At 50.6% G+C, this 22,095-nt stretch overlaps 1 protein-coding gene across 5 annotated transcripts in view; it reads right to left on the bottom strand.

Moving 5' to 3' along the window:
- Tbc1d22a (TBC1 domain family, member 22a) overlaps positions 1-22,095 on the bottom strand; it is a 284,988-nt gene that overhangs the window by 83,828 nt on the left and 179,065 nt on the right. The gene's annotated exons all lie outside the window — the stretch shown is intronic.

Here is a 22,095-nt window from a genome sequence, read left to right as displayed (position 1 = left end):
TTGGGAAGCTGAGGCAGGAGGAGTTCAAAGTTACAGGCAGCCTGGACTATACAAAAAGGCTCTGGATAAGGAAAGGAAAGGGAAGGGAAAGGGAAAGGGAAAGGGAAAGGGAAAGGGAAAGGGAAAGGGTAAGGGAAGGGAAGGGAAGGGAAGGGAAGGGAAGGGAAGGGAAGGAAAGGGAAGGAAAGGGAAGGAAAGGGAAGGAAAGGGAAGGAAAGGGAAGGAAAGGGAAGGGGGAATGGGGAATGGGGAATGGGGAAGGGGGAATGGGGAAGGGGGAAGGGGGAATGGGGAAGGGGGAAGGGGGAAGGGGGAAGGGGGAAGGGGAAGGGGAAGGGGGAAACCGACTTCCTATGGTGAAGCCTGCTCTCTGGATGGCCAGTAACAGTGGGTGCTTGTTCTGTGCCCAGCCATGATGGTAGAGATAAGAGAAGAACAATGGGAAGTTGGTGACTCTCCCTAATCAGAGGGCATGCAGAGGAGGCTGCCGCCCAGATGACACAGAACAGACAGCTGCTCTTCAACTGTGGCAGTCAGGCCTGCCAGAGCACTGGCCTCACACTGGCACAGAACTTGGTGAGGGAGAGTCTGCTTGACAGCCTCCACTCCCCAGAAGACTCCTCCAAGGCTGAGGGCCACCTTCATCACCTCGGTGGTATCCCCATGGTCCACATATAGCATTAGGAAGAGCCTTTCAAAGCACATGGACAGGAGGATGGACAGGTAGATGAGTGTGAGTCAGGCAAGCAATGCCTGTCTGTGGTCCTAGGCGGAGCAGGAAGATGAAAAGCCTTGATGGAGTAATACTTGGTCAAATGCTGCAAGGTCCAGTTGTACATGTGTCCACTTGCTCACAATGCTTTATGTGTTTCTCTCGAGTTACCACATAAAAGACCATGTCCCTTCTTGGGCTTCAGCATCTATCTGCCCTCATACATTCCTATGTGACACTGATAATTCATAAGAACTCGCTCCACCATGTTGAGCTTCTGACACAGTGAGACAGGGTGTGATGGCCACCTCTGGCAGTTCTCACCACACTCTGACTTTGCAATGGGTGCCTTTACAGGCTGTGTGCTAACGTCATGTGCTGTTCAAGTAGGCACACATGGGAAGGGCTGCTGAGGATGGAAAGACTAAGACCACCCTTCTGTCAGTCACTATATCCTTCACCCAGCTTCTGGGTCTCTCCTGAGAGAATGAATAGAGGAGGCCATGCAATTTATTAATCTAACCCCTGGAGAGCTAGAACGAGCGTTCATACTATAGTATTTTGTCTTGAAAGAAAGAGACCAAAGTAGTTCGAATGGCTTTATAAAGAAGTCAGGGTCAGGGAAAACAAGCCAGGAACACTGGCAGCCACCAGTGGAAGCTCCTGGAAAATCACACTTCTCATTAACAGCAGACTCGGAGGATTTGCAATTGGCTGTCCAGATGGCACTAGAGCTGGGTCTTTGGGAAAGACAATGGTGATGGAAGCCAGGGGGTGAGAGCCAAGACTCTGGTCTCCTCGGAGAAGGCGCACAGCTGAAAAAAGGAACCAAGAAGTGTGTCTGCTCTGTGATGTGCAGGGTGGACAAGTTCCAAAGAAGCTGGCTGCTCCAGGAGTTCTGACCTCCCAAGGTTCTGGGTGCTCATTTACAGGGTCTGAGTGACAGGCTCTCAGCGCTGGGCCTAGCTTCCACAGCAAGGCCTTGAGCAGGACACATGCTGGACACACTTCTCAGTCTCTGCCACATCTGGGCAAAACACTCAGGGCTGGGCCACCTACAGGAGTCGTGGGCAGCCAGACATCTGCCCTCCCCACCTGTTGACTATCTCATTCAGGTTACCTGCACCTTGCTTAGGGCCTCTGTGCCCCCAGCAAGCTAGTCATATTCTATGTAACTCCAGGGGCCACTTCCTTGCCTGCTGCTACCCAGATAGGGAACAGGGCGGTAATGTACTTCTCTAAACAATGTCAGCTGGTTTTGCCATTTCCTGAGTCTAGGGGTCCTATGTAGCAAACCAACTTTTGTGTGTGCTTTGATTTACTGAATGTCAGTGGCTTCCTTCTAACACGGGATCAATGCAGCCAGATTATTCTAATGGTCTGTCACCTTCTCTAACTGCCCTCGATGGGTGCAGTTCTTTCTGTGAGCCTGCTCATTGCAAACTAGGGCTCAAGGATCAGGGTTTTTCTGGAGTCACAAGTCCAACCTTCACAGGGCATGTCCCTAGATGCGCCTGAGGTCTTCAAACTCAACAAGCCCGTGTATGGCACTCACTTTCCTCCCAGATAGGCCTTTGTACCTGTACCATGCAGAGCCAGGCATGAGAGCTGCTTGAGGAATGGGCAGGAGAGTTTGGAAAGCTGCCAAGGAGCCCTTCCTTCATCTTTTCACCTGAGGACTGGAACACATTAGCTCAGAACACTTGCAACTGCTGTCTCTCAGCGCCACAGAACAGGGCAGCTGATTCCACATAGGAGGCCCAGGCTCCAGAAGCAAAGGTCTGGTGATGCCCTTCCCTGCCAGTCGGGAGATAGGAAGGAACTGGTAATCTTTTAAGCTCACGGCTTCTCACAGGCCCCAGCAGCTGTGCAGTTCTGATTCCCAAGCGTTGGACCCTCTGACTCTTGCCTACAGCAGTGGCTTCTTCACAGTGCTCATTCTGAGACTCCCACTCCAGGAGAGGACAGGGGCATGCAGGGCAAGGGAATCAGGCCCTGGGGAGGAGCTGGCACTGCTCTGGGCAGCATGGTGCCATGTGCTGAGCAGGTCCATGTGCAGTGCATAGCTGCCGGGGGACCTGACCTTCACTGACCTTAGCAGGGAGCCCAGATAGATTCAAGACCAGCCTTAGATCACCAGCACCACTGCTCTCATTTGCAGGGTTGATAAATTCTTCAGCAACTGGCCCCATATACTGCAGGCAAACGAGTGTGTAGTACATTTCTCAGAGAGACACCGTCAACCTCAGGGAAGAAGTTATAGCATTCTAGAGCTAACACCCACAGGATGTGAAATTTAATTAAAAGAAAGTCATTCTTGATGCCTCCATGGCAGTGATCCTGAGGAGGAAGGACAAAAGATGACTGCAGGGTCGCCCTGAGTTTAAGAACATGGTTTGCCCCTGTCTGGTTTAGATAACTGGTCCTGCTTTGTGGTGACAGTGATTGCCAGGCACTGAAGCAGGAGTCATACACAGCCCTGCTCTACAATCAGGGGACTGGCAGGCCCCTCGGGTGGCACAGGTTTACTGGTGGCTACAAGGGGGAGGAGTGCTGTTTTCCTGAGGCCAAGCTACCACCCTGCACTTAACTGAAGCATCATCAGGTGGAATGGTCAGAGGGTGCCACTGGCTCCTTCCTGACATCAGCCACGTTTAGGGGCAGAGCTCCAGACTGGACTGACCTCCATGGGCATGGGATTTCCAAACTGAGTTACTAACACAAAAGGAGGGAGGTGCCCAGCAGGAGCGGTGGGAGGAAGGGACACCTGCTCAGCTGGTGGCATCAACTGCAGCAGAGGGTCGACACAGCAGAGTCCACAGCAGGCCCTGAGCCAGAACTGTTTGTGTGTCTCTACCTTGTCCCCAGAAAGTGACACAAAGGAATACTGTGCGAGTGTATGTGTTAGAAAACAGGGTCTGTGCAGTTCTAAGAGAGGGGTACACTTCACTGGGGTTGTGGTGTGTGGCGGTGCTACATTCCAATGGCTGCCCTCAGAAGACGAAGCAATATGGACCTACACACAGAAGAGGCTATGTGACACTTGGGACAAAGGGGAGGGATCCAACCAGTCAATGGAGAGCCTGGGGAGCATCCTCCTGCTAAGCCCTTGTTTATCTTTATTTATCATGTGTGTTGAGGGAGTGTGGAGAATTGTGAGTGTGCCCGTGTGTGGAAGCATGTACACGCCTATGAATGCCATGCAGAGGCTTGAGGAGAGCATCAGGTGCTCCACTCTATTACTCTGTATTTCTTGGAGACAGGATCTTCTGTGAACATGCATCTGGCTTTTTCTTTCCTTTCCATTTCTTTTCTTTTCTTTTTTTCTGGGCCAGCAAGCTTCAGCAATCCTCCTGTCTCCAAACAGCACCAAGATTACAGGCATAGGTGCAGCCATATATGGCTTTTCAGTAGGGGCTGAGATCTAAACTTGGGTCCTCAGACTCACACAGCAAGTGCTCTTACCCACCACATGGTTTCCAGAACTCAGTGAGCCTGTAGGAGGAATGGCACTGCCACACCTAGCAAACTCTGGCTTTGCAGCTTCGAGGGAACCAGTGTCTGTATTCATAGCTCTGTCTATTATACTTGCTATACAACCCCAGGAGCCTGATTCACTGGTATGTGGATCCCCAGTTCTGGGGTGTGGCTAGGAGGGTACCACACTCCACCTAAGACTGATCACAGACAGCCCCAGCTCCTAAGAAATGAGGTATGTAGACGGCTCCCTGCCCTGGACCACAGCCAGCCACTTCACCCCTATTGCCTTCTGCAGACTGCCTTCTGAGAAGGCATTTCCCTTCCATGCCCATGCTCCCGGATACAGTGACCTCTCTTACAATACCCCAAGGTTTACAAGTATGTGGGTGTGTTGTATGAACATGATTTGCCAAGCCTAGGTACTTGGTATGCCAGGGAGAAAAGGCAGATCTCAGTGTGGGGACTGTGTACCAGGAAGTACTGTGCCAAGCAGCCTGGTAAAAATGGGATGAGAGGAGGCAGCTGACAACCAATGCTACAGACTCGAGACGTGTGTGGCTCCACTGGCCCCTATCCATGCCACTCTAAAAAGGAGCTGACTCTGCTGAGATAGCACCACAGCCACATAATATAAAGGGGACTCTGCATGGGACCAGGCCATTGTGTCAGCACACGGGACATGTCAGGGCTCAGCCTGTCTATCACCTGTCTCTAACAAGCACCCAACAGAGTTAGAGTCAGTGGAAGCAAGGCAGAAACACTGAATAGTGGCCAGAGTCACTGAGCCAAGGACAAAGCTAGCTGGAGGTCACTGGTAGGATGGTGGGGGAGGGGCTTTGACTCTGCCCTGGCTGGCACCCTTCTCCCAAGAGGGAGGACTCCCTGATCACAAAGTACTTCTCAGATGAATGCTCAAAGGTTAGAGTGGAGCTGATTAAATTGCATTTGCATATGTATTCCCATTTTCAATATTCAAGGCATAAAAAAACTTGCAATACTTTTTAATAACTTGGACTTAATTCATATTTAGATCTGCCTTTGTGTGCAGCTGCTGGCTTTGTTGGTGGTGAGAGAGCAGACAGGGCCGTGGCAGGTGGGTATCTGCTTATTGTTCAGACCTCTCCAGGCCTGCTGGGGGCTGGGCCAATGGACCCCACTGATGGTCTGTACTCCTAGAGCACGGAGTAGTCCAGACTCATAGTATGCTTGCGGCCTGGTGTGAAGAGAATTACACAATCATGTCTGATGTGAAAGGAATGATACAATTCTGTTCACTGGGGGTCTCCACAGGCTGCTTATGCCTGGCCCAAAAAAAAAAAAAAAAAAAGCGTGTCCAAATAGGCTTATGGCCCTACACCAGGCACAGACTTAAGAGAGGAACTCAGGTTGGCTTAGCTCAGTCTGACAGCTCAGGGAAGACCCATGCTTCCTCATCAGTTCCAACTTCCTCAGTGAGCTGAAGGGATAGCCCAGATGGTTAGACCCTGCACCCTCAGTCAGAAGACCACTCAGTGCTGGAGGAGCTCTTCTATCCACATACAACAGCCATGGTCCCACACAGAGTACCAGCGACCAGACACCTGAAGCAGGTGATCAGAACCCCGGAATGCATGGAGACCATGTAGCTGTGGGGTTCAGCTCCAGACAGCACAAATGAACACTGGCTGCCAGCCTAGAAAGTCTTAGAGACACCCTCAAATCCCCAGGGAGGTTCTGCAGAAGGAACAGACCACTGCACTGATAGATCACTGGAAGGCAGCACTCGCTAGGCACAGTCCACCAAGCAGCCCACAGACCACTGCAGAGAGGTCTCTTATAAGTCCTATCTCCAGAAACGCAGACTTGAGATCAGCATCTGAGTCTTGGACAACTTGGCTGGTGTTCCACATTTCAGATCTCACAGGGGCTTAAGAGATGTAGTCGTTTGAATAAAATGCTCATATATTTTAATGCTCACTCCCTGAGAAGGAAGAGGGCTTTTCTAGTTGGAAGAAGTGTGTCTCTGGGGATGGGCTTCAAGGTTTCAGCAGCCCAGCAGGCTCAGTGTCTCTCTTCGTGCTGCCTGTGGACCCAGGTGAAGAACTCTGTACGAGTCTCCAGCACCACATCTGCTTCCGTGCCACCATGCTCCCCAACCTAGAAATGGACTAAACCTCTGAAACTTAAGCCAGTCCAATTAAACTATCTTTTATAAGAGTTGCCGTGGCCATGGTGTCTCTTCATAGTAATAGAACACTAGAACAAGAGGAGATTGAGGAGCTTAGCTCAGGCTGGAGGCCCGAGTAACTACAGTCTGCTCTCTTATCTGCCTTTAAGACTGTCAAGGCCAGGTGTCTACTGAGGATCTGACATCTCACTCCACCAAGAGGTGAGGGCCACCACCACCTGCTGGAAAACTTCTGTGAAGCAACAGCATGTGGCTGTCATGCACCATGCGGATGGCAATGGGTGGGGTGCAAGCATAGCATAGAGGGGCCATCCATCCTCCCAGAGCTCTGGTGCTTGTGAGCCCTGAGGAGCCTCGATGGCATGCCACATGCCCCCTGCACTGAGTTGGTACAGTTGTGGACAGAGGCCTCCAGCAGAGTGGGGAGAATGGCCATCAACCATTGTGAGCACAGAAACTGCCACAGAAAACCTCCCCCTCCCCATGCTTTTTCAGAACCTGACCCAACCCCATCAGGAGCTGGAGTTTGGATCCCCTTGGACATGGACTTCCACAAAGTAGAAATCATTCCTGGTAACTGCCAAGATGAGGCCATTAAGACAGGCAGTTGGGCGAACTTTCTCAGAATTCAGCTACCATGCAGTGAGGACACTTGAGCAACCAGACACCCAGTAGGAAGAAACGAGCTCCAGCCTCAGCCCTCCAGGGCCCATGCTGAGCTAGTTCAGCACGCAGAGTCTGCCAGCCGGGCAAGCCACGTTCAGGGAGGGATCTCGTCATCATGCCGGCCACCCTACCATGCTGTCCCCGCTGAGCCTGAAGAAACCGAACAAATGTGACTGAGTAACAGCTGAGGTCTGAAGCCACTTAGCAGGAGTGTGGGACGATCTGTTTCACAGAAGAGAGCCTACTCCAGGTGAGACAGACATAAGGACAGCCTGAGCTGGCACTCTGTGAGCCAGGTAGGGGCTAAGAGGCCATCTGAGCAGAGGTGAGGCCTGGCTCTGGGAACTTGCACAGCCACCAAGTACCATATGTCAATCTGGTCTCAGTGCTAATCAGACTCTAAAACACACACACACACACACACACACACACACACACACACACACAGACAACACACACAGACACATACAGGCACAAACACGCATACTTTCTCCTTTCCCCCCAAGCTAAAATCCCTAAGGTCTAAATGCCTGAAAATCACAGCACTGAGAGAGGAAAGGCCCAATGGTTAGATCCTAAACACTGTGATCCCCTGTGGAGGGCCTGTGGGATGCTGTACATGGGTAAGAGAAGAGGGGAGGCTTCTGGACTCTGGAGAAGGGAATGGTCATGAATGTGGCCACCACACACACCTCAGCTTGGAAATGTGTCACGGGTCTACAGTGTCATCCCATCCATCAGGATGCTGAAACCCCAGGAACAGAAATGAATCCAAGAGCTTGCTTCTGCCTCAACAAGATTAGGAAGTTTCTGGATGGCTGAAAAGCACTCACCTTCCAAGCTGGAAGAAATGACAGTGCTGCTCTGCTATTGGCTACACTACTGACCCCGCCACACTTGTGCTACATGAGTACACGCTAAGCAGACTTCTATAGGTGCAAGAGAGCAGGACACAAGGCATAAAAGATGAGAAACTCAACGAGCTATGTCCACGTGAATATAAACTGAGTCTCACAAGAAATTCAAAAGAGCAGTGTCATGTACAAAAATGAATATAAGTGCACTTTCATAGGAGATGTTTCTGATGAGAAAAGGCAGCTATTCACGGGGATACAAGATTGTGAAAGCCAGTCAGGCTTGCAGACTGCTTCCATGCAGCTGACCAGAACCAAGCCTATGAAAGACCCTCGCTCTTTCCTGTGCTCTACAACTGTCTGCTCCCCAACTAAGCTGCTGGAGGTACGCCTGCAGTTCACTGTGCTATTTGTTTTGTGTCTGTCTCATTTCAAAGCTGTATCTGTTCATGCCTTCCTGGCTGCCACGAGGTGAGCACTCTCTGTTCCCTGTACTCTTCCTGTGACATGCTGCCCTGTCACAGGCCCAAATGCAATGGACTGTGAGACTTAATGGCCCAGGGTCACGAAGGAAGAAGGGTAAAGACAGCTTCAACCCCAGAAACCTCAAAGACAAGAACTGCCTATCTCCCCTCCTCCCAACCTGGCACCAGAAAGCTGGCTCTCCCACCATTAAGCCTAGTAAGAAGCCCCCACCCTGATAGTTATCAGGCTTGGCTCTTGTTTAACTTTATAAGCCAGCAAACCCACTGCCTCTGGACCCACAAGCCCTGAGTATGCAGATGAAGGACCTCCAACACCCATGCCCTAGCCAATGGCCACACAACCTTGCCCCAGAGACCCCTCACCAGGAGCATAAATGCCCTTCCCCCCTCTAGTAAACAGAACCAGTTCTCTAAAGCTGTTGTTGTCCAGGTATGTGTTCTTTACCCACACACTCACAGGCAACCAAGATCCTACCTGCAAACCTAGCCTCCCAGGACAGCAATGGACTCCTGCTTGTACCCCACCCATGCAACTTCCAAAGCTATGCCAAGATAAACTTTCCTTTTAAAATATCGTTCATTACTTTCACGTGTATATATGCATTTGAGCGTAAGAGCCCACGGTGGCCAGATGAAGAACTCAAAGTCCCTGGAACTAGAGTTAGAGACGGTTGTAAGGCACCATGTACATCTGGGAACTGAACCTAAGTCCTCGGTAAGAGCGGCCCCAGTCCTTCTCCTTCGAAGAGGACTGTTTCAAGCACGTGACAGTGAAGGAAAGTCACAGTGTGCTGTTACAATGTTGACTCCATGCATTATGCACAAAACAGACACTGCAACGGCATCCTCAGTGGATGAACAGAGAACTTCTTGAGATCTTGGTGCTTTGGTGATGGCACATGCGATGGTGTGAGCCATCTCACAGATATGTTTAAGGTGATCCACCATGGTGGCTCAGATGTCCTCAGTGACAAAGCTGGGCATACACAATTACTAACTAGCAACGTGTTTACGTACTTGACTTTCTGGCCAGTCTCTATGAGTACGGCTCACTGGCTGTGGCTCTATACCTACACCACTGCTGTACTGTTCCTGAGTATTACTGCTTGGTACCTTAGTGCCAAGTGGTGATGCCCACCTCGGGGGAATGATAGGGAAGTGGGTGGTCATTCAGGCACAGAAGCAAGGCTTGGGTATGAAAATGGAAGAAGAAATAGGCTGGGTGCTGGGTGACAGGTAGCAGGGGTCATAAGCTACTGGTGCTGGACGAAGAGAGCACTTGGGATTCAGAGTGCACCCATAGGTGAGAACAGCATCTCTGATAGAGTGAGGCTGGCATCTGAGGGCGGTTATCATGAAAAGCTGCCCAGGGAGGTGATGGGATGGGAAGGAAAAGGTCTTCGTTGAGAGCAGGAACCTGTGTTATACAAGGGACCTCTCGGTAACTTCCTGTCTCCACCTCATGAGGACTACAGAGCACTGCCAGCCTTCTTCCTCCTCTCCATCAAGCATGACCCTCATCTATCACCACAGCAACCTCCCTCCACCAACAGAAGCATGGTGATGTGTGCTGGGAGCTACCATGGACCACTTGGAAATAAAACAAGAACATGAAATTCACTCAGGACAAAGAAAGCGCCATCCCACCACACGGCCAGCCCTGTGTGAGTGGCCAGACACACCAAGGTCAGCAGTCCTCAGGCTTGAGAAGAAGGCCCAGTCTCTCCGGTACTTGTTGAAACAGAGCACAGGACGCCACGGATCTGAGGCCGAGCAAATGCATTCCCAGGTGGGCACCACCAGTTCCCTCTAAGGACAACCAGGGGGCCAGTGACCCTGCTACAGTGGTGTTGCATGCGGTGTGAAGGCCCAGCAATGCTGAGAAGCCTCATAATCAAGCAATGAAGGTGGACACTCCTGACCACACAGAAGGCCTGGCAAACTCAAGAGCATGAGAGAAATCCAGACCAAAAGGGGGCAGACCACACGCCTATGCTTAACCAAGTTCTAGAAGACATGGAAAACAAAGCCACGGACAGACATTGACCTTTGTTGAAAGGCTGAATGAGGGGTCTGGCACCACCCTGATGTCTGTGCAGTATCTGAGGAGAGCCCAGGGACAGATGGCACACTGCTGAGGGTCTGGCATTGAGTGTAAGAAGGACAGACGCCCTAGAGGCCCCAAGAACACAGAACAAGGACAGACTATAAGCAAGGCAGAAGAGCTGAAGAAGTGGAAGCAGGGCTGAGGGCTGAAGAACATATATCTGGGAGGGGCCTCCATCTTTCTGTTCCCACAGAAACAGCTTCAGAGCATCTTCATGCAGGACATGGCATGGGGGTGGCCCCTCCTCCATCTCACATGCACAAGATCCCAGTGCTTATTTTAAGTGACTTGAATGTCCTTTGGGGACATTTGGAGTGGGTAGACAAAGCCTCTGATGATTAAGTGTAAATGACAGTCCTCACATCTGCTGACACAGGGACCTGAGAGACCAGACAATGACAGGAGGTGCCAGGCATGAGCGGCACCTGCACAGTAGACAGCTTCTGAGGGCTGAGGTGATGAACCGGCTCCAACTCACCCACTTGCCCTTTCTGACAGCGCTTCCCCGCTATGCCGTTTGGCAATTATTTGCCTGGTGAACTATCAGTGACTTTCTCCTAAAGAGAAAGAAGCCCTTAGCAGCTGCCACTGAAGTTCAGAAGGGCCTGCTCCACAAGGCGGAGACATGGAAAGACTGGCTTTGAACAGCTCGGCTTTAATGACAAGCAGAGCTGACGAGGAAATACAGAAACAGAGCACCAAGAGCCATGACTCAAGTTACCTCAGTCTTGTCCCAGTGGGGCCTCTGCAGATTCTCAGATCGCCAACAAAGGGAGGCCGGCTTGATCTAGTCATGGATCCTTGTTCACTCAAGCCAGAGGCAGGCACTCCTGCTCACTCTGACATGGGAAGGTCTGTTAACTCTCCCATGTAGCTCAGCAACAAAGCACCGAGAGGACACCCCTTACTGCCTAAGAGCCCTGACTCACTTCGGGTGAGTGTGTACTCTGTGGGCTGGCTGACGCCTACACTGAGGGCTGCCACATGACTCCCCAAGACCCCTTAACCCATGACAAGTCTTCTACGTGACCTCATACAGGTCCACCTGTCTTCCCGACCTCCCGAGGCTGTTCCAACCACCTTCCTACCTGGTAGCCCTTCTGTAGTATGGGTGGCATTATAAATGTTGAGAGGATAAATATCCCATTGGTGTGCATCTTCAAAGTACTGCCCACCCCACAGTGCAGAGGACTGAACCCTGCTAGGCAAACGTTTTCCCACTGAGCTATATACCCAGCCAACTCCAAGGTTCTGAATTCTGTCTTTGTAAGAAAGAAGGCTGCATGAATTGCCCCAGTTAGTATCAGGGCTCCTTTCCCCACCAACCATCCTCTGACCTGTTTGCTAGGGCACTCCCTAGCTCCAAGCAGCCACTCTAGGCTGGTGACCTGGAAATTCCCATGGTACCTTCTGCCTAGGAAGTCATACACAGACCAAGTCCCAGGTGAAGGGATATGGATGGGCGGAGCTCAAGAAGGCTGAGCAGTGTGCCGGATCAGCTCCTCCACCCGTAGCCACGCCGTCCTACAGAACATCTACCTTAGACTCCTGTGAGCCACAGTGGTGCTTTAAGAGTAAGAAGACACTAGTTCCAGAGAGAAGTGGCCCTACCCACAAAGCCCTACAAAGGACTCATGTACCCCTAAGCCTATGCCCAACACCAGTGCTCCAATATAGGGTGATGAAGGAGAAGAAGAGGAGGCTCCAAGGCCACTGAGAGGCCACCGCTCTCTTAGTACTGCTCCTGTGTGTCAGAGCTATTTGTCCCCGACCACAGTTTTCATCAGCGATCTCCCAGACCCTGCTGCTGGCCCTGCTACTTGACTTCAATCAGCAGCAAAGTGCCTGTCTCCTGTTATCACATCCAAGAGGGGGAAATGAATACCCAGGCTCCAGCAGGCCTGTGCAGGAAGGGAACCACACTGTAGGAATGGGAATGAGCTGCTGCTGGAAAGCTCTTGGCTGTGCCAGAGGGGAAGTGCAGAGGAGGGCCAAAAGCAGAGGCTGAGAGGGAACTCAGGAGCAGAAAGGACACAGCCAGAGAAACAGCCCAGAGTAGAGTGAGGCTGGGTGTAGCACGGACCGTGGACAAACTGTACCCTCTGCAGTCACAATGATATCCACATACAAACACATGGTGGTTGCTTATGGTTGCAGTTCGCTTGGTGAGCGTGCTACAGTGCTAACTGCCAACTCCAACATGTGGGATGAGGCTAACATGTCCTGCTAACACTTTTGTGTTTTCCAAGCAGTGCCCACCTGTGTTCGCTCTAGTAGAGTCCACTCTATGGTTTGTGACAGCATGGTGGTTTAGAAGTGGAGAAGGGCACCTGCTGGGAGGTCCAGGCACTGAATGAGATGCTCCTGTCAGGACTACCTCCTCCTGCACTACATTCGGGAGGTTAATTCCAATGCTCAGTGATAGGGCGGCAGCAGCTGGCCCAGGAAGCTGCCCTAATGTCTTAAAGCCTGGTTCCAACCGGCCTAGGAAGAGGAGCCAACCACGCTCCCAAGAGGCAAAGCTGTGAGCGTTGCATCAGGCACACAGGTGGAGCTGTTTACGGTCCTTCTGACCATAACAAAATGTTACAGAAAAGAGTACTGGAAAGCTTGAGACTCCCCACACTGGGGTATGCCAGGTTGAGCTCCCGGAAGCAGGTCCTGGGTAACTTATTTTTTAAGTTCTTCCACAGCACATAAAGATGGAGGTCATTTTCAAGCTAGATGAGTACTTACGGAAGTCTCTAAATCAAGGCCATGTGGACAGAAAGCACTCAGGAGCATGATGCCTGCTGGGACCAGGGAGGCTTTCCCGCCTCCACGCAGGGCTTTGGGACCAGCACGGTTGCCTGGAAACAGCAGTTTTCCTCAAACCCTGGCCTGGGGCACTCTACAGTTCTACAGTTCTCTCCCCTGGCCCTGGGGTGATATGAGCAACAGGCAGGGATGTGGAATCTCAAGTCAGGACCAGGAGTGAGAAGCTGGGGGATAGAAGGGAGTATATAGGCTGATACAGGGGGGAGATATGGGTGGCCCTGATCCCCAGGGAATACTTAGTTCCTAATTACCAGTTGCCCTCTCCTCTTCAGGACTGGCAGAAGCACTCTGAAAAATCTCGAAGTCAAGATGACCCTGCCTTTGGTCCTTATCCTTTGTCTAATATGCTGGGTACTGATTCTACATGACACAGGGTCACCAGATTACTAGGTTAACTACTCAGGGTAAGTGCTCCTAACCTCTGAGAACAACAAAACTCACATAGTACAGAGGAGCAGCCCGCACCTATGCAGTAGCTGAGGCTAACAGAGAGCTAACACCAGGGGGACGCTGGCCCAGATTAACAATAATGAACATCTCCTGAGCTACGATGAGTCAGGTCCATATAGATGCATGCTCACCATACAGGGCCAGCCTGGGCTCCCTTTCCTATGTTCACAGAACCTGGATCCTAGAGGAGCTATGTTTTAGGTACAACAGCAGATCTGGGGCTCTTGGGACAGCCAGGAGGTACCCAGACCTCAAGTGAGCCCTTTTTCAGTTTTTTCTTTTCATTACAGTGTCCTGTGGACTGGGAGCAGGCGACCCTTGCACATACAGAAAGCAGGTAGGCCATTGCTTCTAATCAGCTTCCCAAGAGGAAGTCAAGCCTAATGGCCGCGGGAAGCAGTAAGGATAGAAACGCGAAGCCTAGTCTGCTCCGTGCCCCAGGTTGAAATCAAGCCTGTGCCTCATCAGGACAGCTGAACAAAGCTCAGAGCAAGTCCCAGGGAGAAGCTGAATATCCTCACAGAAGCAGGAGGTTTGTAGGACCCTGGAGGGTAGCATAGCCCCATAGGATGAGGACACACATCACCCAGAAGCAGGGGAGTCCTCAAAGAGGAGTTCTACAGGCCCTTTGAAAGCTGCTGGCTCCTCTCTGGCCCCAGGCCACAGCAGATTCTTGTTCTGTCCCTTCCTGCTCTCATCAGGACTGTCTGGCCATCCGTTCCTGTCACTGTAAGTACACAGTAGTCGTTTGTTGAAAGCAGGCATATTTGTACCCTCCCGCTCAGCGTCCCAGCATAACACCCCGAGAGGATGACTGGATTCTCTGGCCACAAGGCATTCAACGATTCCCTTAAAGCATATGGTTCTTATCTAGGACACACAGCCTTAGTCATCATCCGTTGTATGTCCACCCTTGTAATCAACTGGGACTCTCCCAGGCTGAGCCTTTTTAGCAGAGAAATGGGATACTGATATTGTGAAATGGTTAGCTCCCTGGGGGGTGACCTGCTGGTGGCCTCTGCCCAGGAGAAGCCATCTCACACATGCCAGGAACCAGGGCTCCCTCAACGGCCCTGATTTTCTTGAACCTAGAGGCCTATAGAACTTAGACAAGTTGCTGAAGGTCCCTCTTCAGATAAAATATGCATGAATACATCATTTCAGAGATTAGCAGAAGCAGGACAAGAACAAAGTCTTTGTGACACTAGGAGAGGCTACCACCTCTAACATCTCCCCACTCCTGTTGGACAAGGCCACAGAACAGCCAGCCACTCCTTGCCCTGGGTGGGGAATCCAGGACTCAGGTCCTAGAAGATCATCAATTCATTCATCAATTGGCATGAAACCCCTTCACTGAACCACACGGTGAGTGTGCACGCTTAGAGGGGCCCATGCCCTCTGACATCAGCTGCCTTAGCATACAGCGACTTCAGTTTCAGACCTCAAATTCCAGCCACACAGAGAGACTCGTACCTTCAGGGAAACCCAGTCTTCAGATGTCGTGTGTGCTCTGGGATTCCTCTCTTAGCTGCACGTCCTCTACCACCTACTGCACATAGGGAGGAGCAGCCCTCTCACTGGACTCTGCTTCGCCCTCATCAGTGACTCTAGCATCTGACTCCTTGTACAGTTCCCACACTGCCTCTAAGGGATAATCAAGGACTGAGAGGCTTTTCCCAGAGGTCCAGTGGCCTACCAGAGACCCATATGGCCAGGGTATCCCCATGGAGCGGTGACCCCACCCCCACCTGCAGATGCTCCTGTGAGGGCAAAGCTGCACACTGCTGGCCTCTAACATATCACAATCTGGGCTGCTGGAGGGCTCCATGGGGACATCACCTAGTGACTTCCACATGAAGACCTAAGCTCTTCTCAGATTTGCAAATGAAGGCTTTCCTAAACTACCATGCATGAGGCAGAGGGAATCCAAGGACCTTCTACTCAGCTCCAGAAAGCTGGACCTCAACATTACAGCCTGTTGTCCCCATTCCTGGACCCTACTGTCATCTTAAAAAGACTTGTATTAAAATCTCCCTCCTGTGGATAAAGTCTGTGCATACATAAACAATACCACATGGACAGCACTTCATGTCATCCACCCAGGAAATGTCACTCTGTCCTCCGGAGGGGCCCTCCTGCAGTCCCCTTGCTATCACCACAGCAGCAAGCATCCTTCTGCCATTTTCTTTTAAATCCCTTGCTGCAGAGCCTTGAGATCTCCAAGCCCAGTGCTGTTTCATACTAACTTCTGTCATCTACTTCTAAGAATCAGATTTGGGGGGTGAGGGGAGCTGGAAGTAAAGTGTGAGGATGGTCAAGATGCTAGATAAGCCTAGGGTCCTGCCTGGTTCTCCACATCTTCTATTTCCCAGATGGGCACCAAGCACTGACCCATCCACAAGAGGCTGTGATAAGAGGAGACCACAGAGGTCAAAGTTAGTGACCTAACTATTCTGGTATTGCTTCCTGGTTGATTGCCTTGGTCCTGAGCCTAGTGGACATGCACCATAAAGCTAAGTTGTTGAAGTGGGGACTCAATGAGTAGATACTTTTCACTCTCCAATTACAAAATAGTATAGCCAATCAATTCACCTCCAGAATTAGCTACTATTGTTGCCTAGCTTAAAGCAAATACAAAGAAAATTATGCAGAGTGGTCACAATGGGTTGCTGTGTAGTACCTGTTAGTAATGCTACAGGGAGACCAGATGCTGGGAGGGAAAGGACAAAGAGCTTCCTCTGGCCAACTGGCTGTTCTTAACGAGACTCTGTAGATCACTCAGAAACACAGGGCAGTTCGTGGTCTGTAACTGTATGTACATTCCCACAGACTCTGAATGGCTAAGGCGATGAGCTGCCTGCCTAGCTGTGGCTAGAAGCTGAAAACAACACTCATTCATCAACAAGCTTTTCAGCTCCACTAACGTCTGTAGATGGATGTCCTCCAAAGGCCCATGTGCCCAAGGCTCTGTCCACAACCTGATAACCACTGGGAGGTGGTAGGACCTTTAAGATGCAAAGTTTGATGGGAGCCTTCTAGCTGGGGCATAAGCTCTTGAGAGTGAGAGGAGTACTCCAGGCCCTTCTCTCTCATATCCCAGCCTTGGCATTTTCACCCAAGCATGCATGCTCTCTCACCACAGGTTCAAAGATCATAGACAGAAATTTCCACTAGAACACACCTAAGATCATTACCTCAGGCACCTGTGACAGCAGTGGGACACTGATCTAAACATGTCTCACACTTTTTTGACTGGAAGAGAACTAGAGATATCAGCTCCAAGGTGGGCTTGAGAGATGCCCAGTGTCAGAACTGTGGGGAGGTGATGGAGCCTGGACATCACTCCTCTGGTATGTACCTGGTCCACACTACTGAGCCCTCCCTCACACACCTAACCAAGAAGACTGAGTAGTCCTGAACTGCAGAGGAAGGAACTGTCTCCTTCACATTCCCTAAGCTCCAAAGGCAACAACTCTGATGATCAAAACTGGAAGAAGAATGGCAAAGCCCAGAAGGCTACTCCAGACACACCCTAAGCTGGCCTCTCCAATCCCAGGACACAGTGCTGCTACTGCTGCTCTCAAGGGGCAGGCTCAACCTTTCGTCTTCCGGTTCCTCCCTGCAAACATAACTGCAGTGAGCCAAGTCTTGCTGAGTGTTCTGTTTCTAAAGCCTTACTAGACTGACAGTGATGTATGCTTGCTTCCTGTAGGCGGGTAGGCATGAAGAGCTTACACTCTCAAATCTTAATGGGCTTATGAAAAAGTGTGTTGTATGGAGACCTGCTTCCTCAGGCTTATTAGATTAACCCAATCTATCAGTTCCAATGCCACCTGAGCCACAGAATCTGTGCTGTGGCACCCAGGAGGTCCAGAAGCCATAACTGCTGTCAGCTGGGTGTAGCAAAGGGTGTAGCAAGTGCTAGGAGCCTGTCCTCAACCCTGGACTCCAGGCGCCCTGCACAGCCATAGTTGGTCCTGCCTCAGGCCAAGCCAGCTGTGACTACCTGCCTCTGAACTCCATGTAATGCACAACTGGCCCACTACAACCTACCACAGTCACCACACTCTGTGTGGCAGACTAAGCATGAAGTCCCTGCCTTTAGAATCCTACTCTGTCCTCCTTAACTCCCTAGACAGGAAGGTCCTTGCCCAAGGTGCCAGTGCCTGGTTTCATTGTCAACATAAGCATGGCTATGATTCTGTCACATATTCCCATCCCAGGCCAGCTGTGAGCTCCTGGAGTCCTTCCTCGGATACCATGATGCTGCCCCATGTCCTCATGCAGGCCTCTCCAAGGAGCAGGTGACACATTATAGGTGACAGTGGAAAGACAGGAGGATGGATGGATGTCAATAGCAGACAAACCTCCTGGGAGCTCAGAAAACCTTGGAAACCACAACTTAATCCAGCTTCATGGTCTGATGCTCACAGGCTGGACCTACTTTAAAGTGACTTCTGGGCATTTTCCACCTCCAATATGTCAGCCCAACCTCTGCCAAAACCACTTTCCTTTAAAAGCAGGAAAGAAGCCTACTCCATGCTTACTACAAACTGGTGTCTGGGGCAGAACCTTCATCCTTCCGTGCCTTTATAGCCTGACCCTCCTTACTTCTCTTAAATGTGCCCGAAGATGATCCAGCTAGATCTAGGTGCCCTGAGTCACACCACTAAAAGCTAACAGGCTGCTCACATGCATAAGAGCTGATAGTTCTTCATCCCATGCTCCAATTTATCTTGTCTAGTCTTAATGCCAAATGTGAGTTGAAATACCCATGGCAACAAAAATCTAGCATGTAACTAGCTACTCATTGCTCTGAGGATCACACAAGCTTGCAGTATATGCAATGGTGATGCCACGGTTCCCAGCGACAGAAATCTGCCATGCAGCTTCTGGGGCTTCCATAGCTATAACAGAAGTGTCCTTTAAGGGCTGGGGTCTCTTGAGGATAGACTGGGGAAGGCTCTGTCCTCTAGCCCAATGACAGCTGATGGCCTCAGCTCCAGGTGGCTGGGAACACAATTCTTCACCCTGTGGGAGGCTCTAAAGAGTAGCCTCTCATAAGCCAGTATAAGTGCAAACAGGAAGTCTCTACTGAGACATGTGTTCTCTATCTGCTGGAAGAAATCCTCGGGCCTAGTCCTAGTCCACACCAAAGGAGAAACCATTCCAGAAGCTTCCCACACACCTAGACTCATCTTCAATCCCTGAGCATGGCCTTTGCACAGAGATGCTGGAGCACAGAAGCATGCGTGAGTGGAGAAGGTTCTGGCCCTGGCAGCATCCACTCTGCATAGCCCACTGTTTCTTACTACAGCCACACAACTATGTCCAAATGTGAGTGACCCCTGCCCTAAAGCCTTTCTAGCAATTCCGTGCAGGTTCTGATCTTACCCTCCCCCTATAATGCTTCATCTCCTCCATCCTCACTAGACTCCTCCAACATAAAACGTTCTTCTTCACGGATATCCTGTAGAGATCTAAGCACATTGACCACAACTCAAAGCCACTTGTCACTTGCCACCCATCCTGCAAGAATTGCCCAGCTCTGGAGGTCTTCTACAGCACTGCCCCTAACACCTGAGACAGAGGAACTGACAATAGCATCTGGTCTGTGTCCTGGAACATGGTCCTTTGAGATCACAATCCTCTCTGCAATACTCCTAAAGCCCAGGGGCTCAGGAAAGTACTCATATGTGTGAACTGAGTGGCTCGGGGATCCCTAAGACTCTCTGATGACAGGGCATGTGCCAAGTGCAAGGAGGCCCTGACTCCAGCTCCTTTCCAACCCACTGGGGTGTGTGTGTGTGTGTGTGTGTGTGTGTGTGTGTGTGTGTCCCTGGTGTGTGTGAAATGGCAGTGAGGACAGTTAATAAAATGAGGTGTTCTAACTAAGATGTGAATGGGTCAGGTGAGAGGTCAGGAGCAGCACAACAAGCCATTCTTCATCAAAGACATTGGAGCACAATGCCTTTGTGTGGGCAGAAAGCTATATGTCCCTGCCACATGGGAAGAGTAAAACAAGATGGCTGGCTGGGCCAGTGAGGACACTGGCCCAGGACTGAGTTAACTGAGCCCCTCTGCTGCAGTCCAGCACCCAAAGGACAAATTCCAGAGCTGCTGTCATGTGTGGAGCTTAGTCTAGAGGGGGTGCTTCTGGCAAGGCTAGATCCTTACCCTAGAGAACACTTCAAAAGTAGCTCACACAGACTGAAAATCTTTTAGGTGTGGTGACCACTGGTCAATCCATGGCTGTCACATCTGGTGCCAGCTATTGTGATAAGATGGCAGAAAACCCTGAGGGGACACACATCTGCATGACCCATGCCTGTCCCATCCTAAGACAATTCATTTCATCCATTTCCTGCCCACAGTCTCGTCCAGGGGCTTGGCGCAAGGTACTCATCAACCATCTTCCCATGGCATGTGTCCAAAAGGATCTTAAGCCACACTGTAGGGATGGCCTAGCCAATAAACATCCTGCTATACAGAGTGACTGCTCATCCGTTGTCCGAGGATGGCCATGTGCTTCCGGTGCCAGAAAAGGCAGCTCAGCCCTGGAAAATGGAGACCCACTGACTTTAAGATGAGAAAGGCTTATGACCAGGGTCATATCTGTTCAAAAAGGAGCTCTGATACAAAGGAAATGATTCATGACAAAATTAAATTGCAGGAAAATTAACTCAATGAAGAAGAGGTCATGAGTATTCTCAAAGTCTGAATGCCAACTGAGCACTTCAGGGAAACAGTGCAGGACATGGCTGAGCTGATCTGTCTTCTGTCTGCTCGAAGTGTGATTGACTTGATACCAGCTTTATTCATAATGGGACAGAATTGCAAGGAACTCTGAGCTTAATGAGCAGGCCTGGGTCATGAATAGTCTAAGCAATCACAGGAATGAGAGCATTTGCAATTTACAGGATATTAGGTTTTGTTTCCTGCCATCCGACAGAAAGCTAATCGATACACTGGACTGACAGCTACTTCAGCCAAACAGCTGCAGGTAAGGCTTTAATTCCCAACTAGTCTCTCTGAATAGGAACTCTGTAGTGCCAAGTCCTGAGTAGAAAACCTACAAATCAGGAACATGCTCTGCCATGAAAACACAGACAACCACACAGCTCACAGAACATTACCACACAGGCCTCCATGATGGACCACAGAACACAGGAGGCAGAGCAGACCGAAGGCAGTTTTAGCCACTTGTCCCATTGCTTCAAAAAACACCCAGCAAAGCAGCTTGAGGGAGAATGGCTTTGCTTGGCTCACAGATCAAGGGTACAGGCCATCGTGTTGGCAACTAGTCACATGACATCTGCATCAGGAAGCAGTGAGCTTGGGGTGCTGAGGTTCAGATCCCTCCTCCTTTTCATTCAGTCTCTCGGCTGGGAGGAGCCTTCCTACCTTAACCTAACGTACATAAGCTCTCAGAGACTTGTCCAGAGGCTGGCCTAATGTAAATACTCTCTCACAGGGAGGCCCAGAGGCTAACCCTTAGGTAACTCTAGATCCCATCAAGTTGACAGCATTAACTCTCATTATAGGTATTAGGAAAAACAAAACTGTACACAAACGGACACACAGATGCACCACCAGCATTTAGAATGAAGGGTGATACTTCTATTCAAGGGAGTTCCAAACTCAGGCAGAGATGGCAGATACACTGGCCCAACAGCGCCCAGAACAATGTGCTGCAACTTCTAAACCAAAGACCCCTCCCAAAGGTTTAGTCTTGTTGTGCAAGGGTCCTGTATGCCCATGTGCACAGTTCTAACACTGAGTACTATGCAAAGCCTGGACACATGCCACCTTATACTACACATGCTACCCGGAGCCCTATCTTCTAGACCTGCGCCCAGCACCAGTGCAGTGCCCCCTTTGCAAATCCCTGGCACAGAGCCCATCCAGGGCTCTCACAGCAGGGAGAACTTGATCTTTTACTATAAAAGGGAAACTCACTTGGTGCTTCCTTCCTAACTCTGTGGAGATCTGACGCCTCTCCCCTGGCGGCATTGCTGGATTTTGTGAGCCAGTGCCTGCACCCCATGCACACAGGGCAGTCTGCAGGCCTCACACACAAAACGAAAAGAGACTAGAATAAGCAATGGACACTCAGGGGAGCCAAGGCGGATGCTTCCGGAAAACTCAATCTCCTCAAGACATGAATTTCATCAAAATTGGTGAAGAGTGGAAAATTTCATATTGTGCTGCATCTGTCTGAGGATTTCTTTAAATCTTTATTGTAAGTAACTCAAAACATAGACAACACGTGAGTCCCGAGTGTGAAGTTCCTGGAAGAGCTGCTCGGATGTACAGCAAAGGTACATGATTACTAGGCCATACTTACAGTTTAACTC

Source organism: Rattus norvegicus, chromosome 7 (genome assembly GCF_036323735.1).
Source record: "Rattus norvegicus strain BN/NHsdMcwi chromosome 7, GRCr8, whole genome shotgun sequence".
Taxonomy (NCBI): domain Eukaryota; kingdom Metazoa; phylum Chordata; class Mammalia; order Rodentia; family Muridae; genus Rattus; species Rattus norvegicus.
The sequence above is the reverse complement of the archived record's forward strand: the minus strand, read 5'-3'. Positions and strand labels throughout refer to the sequence as shown.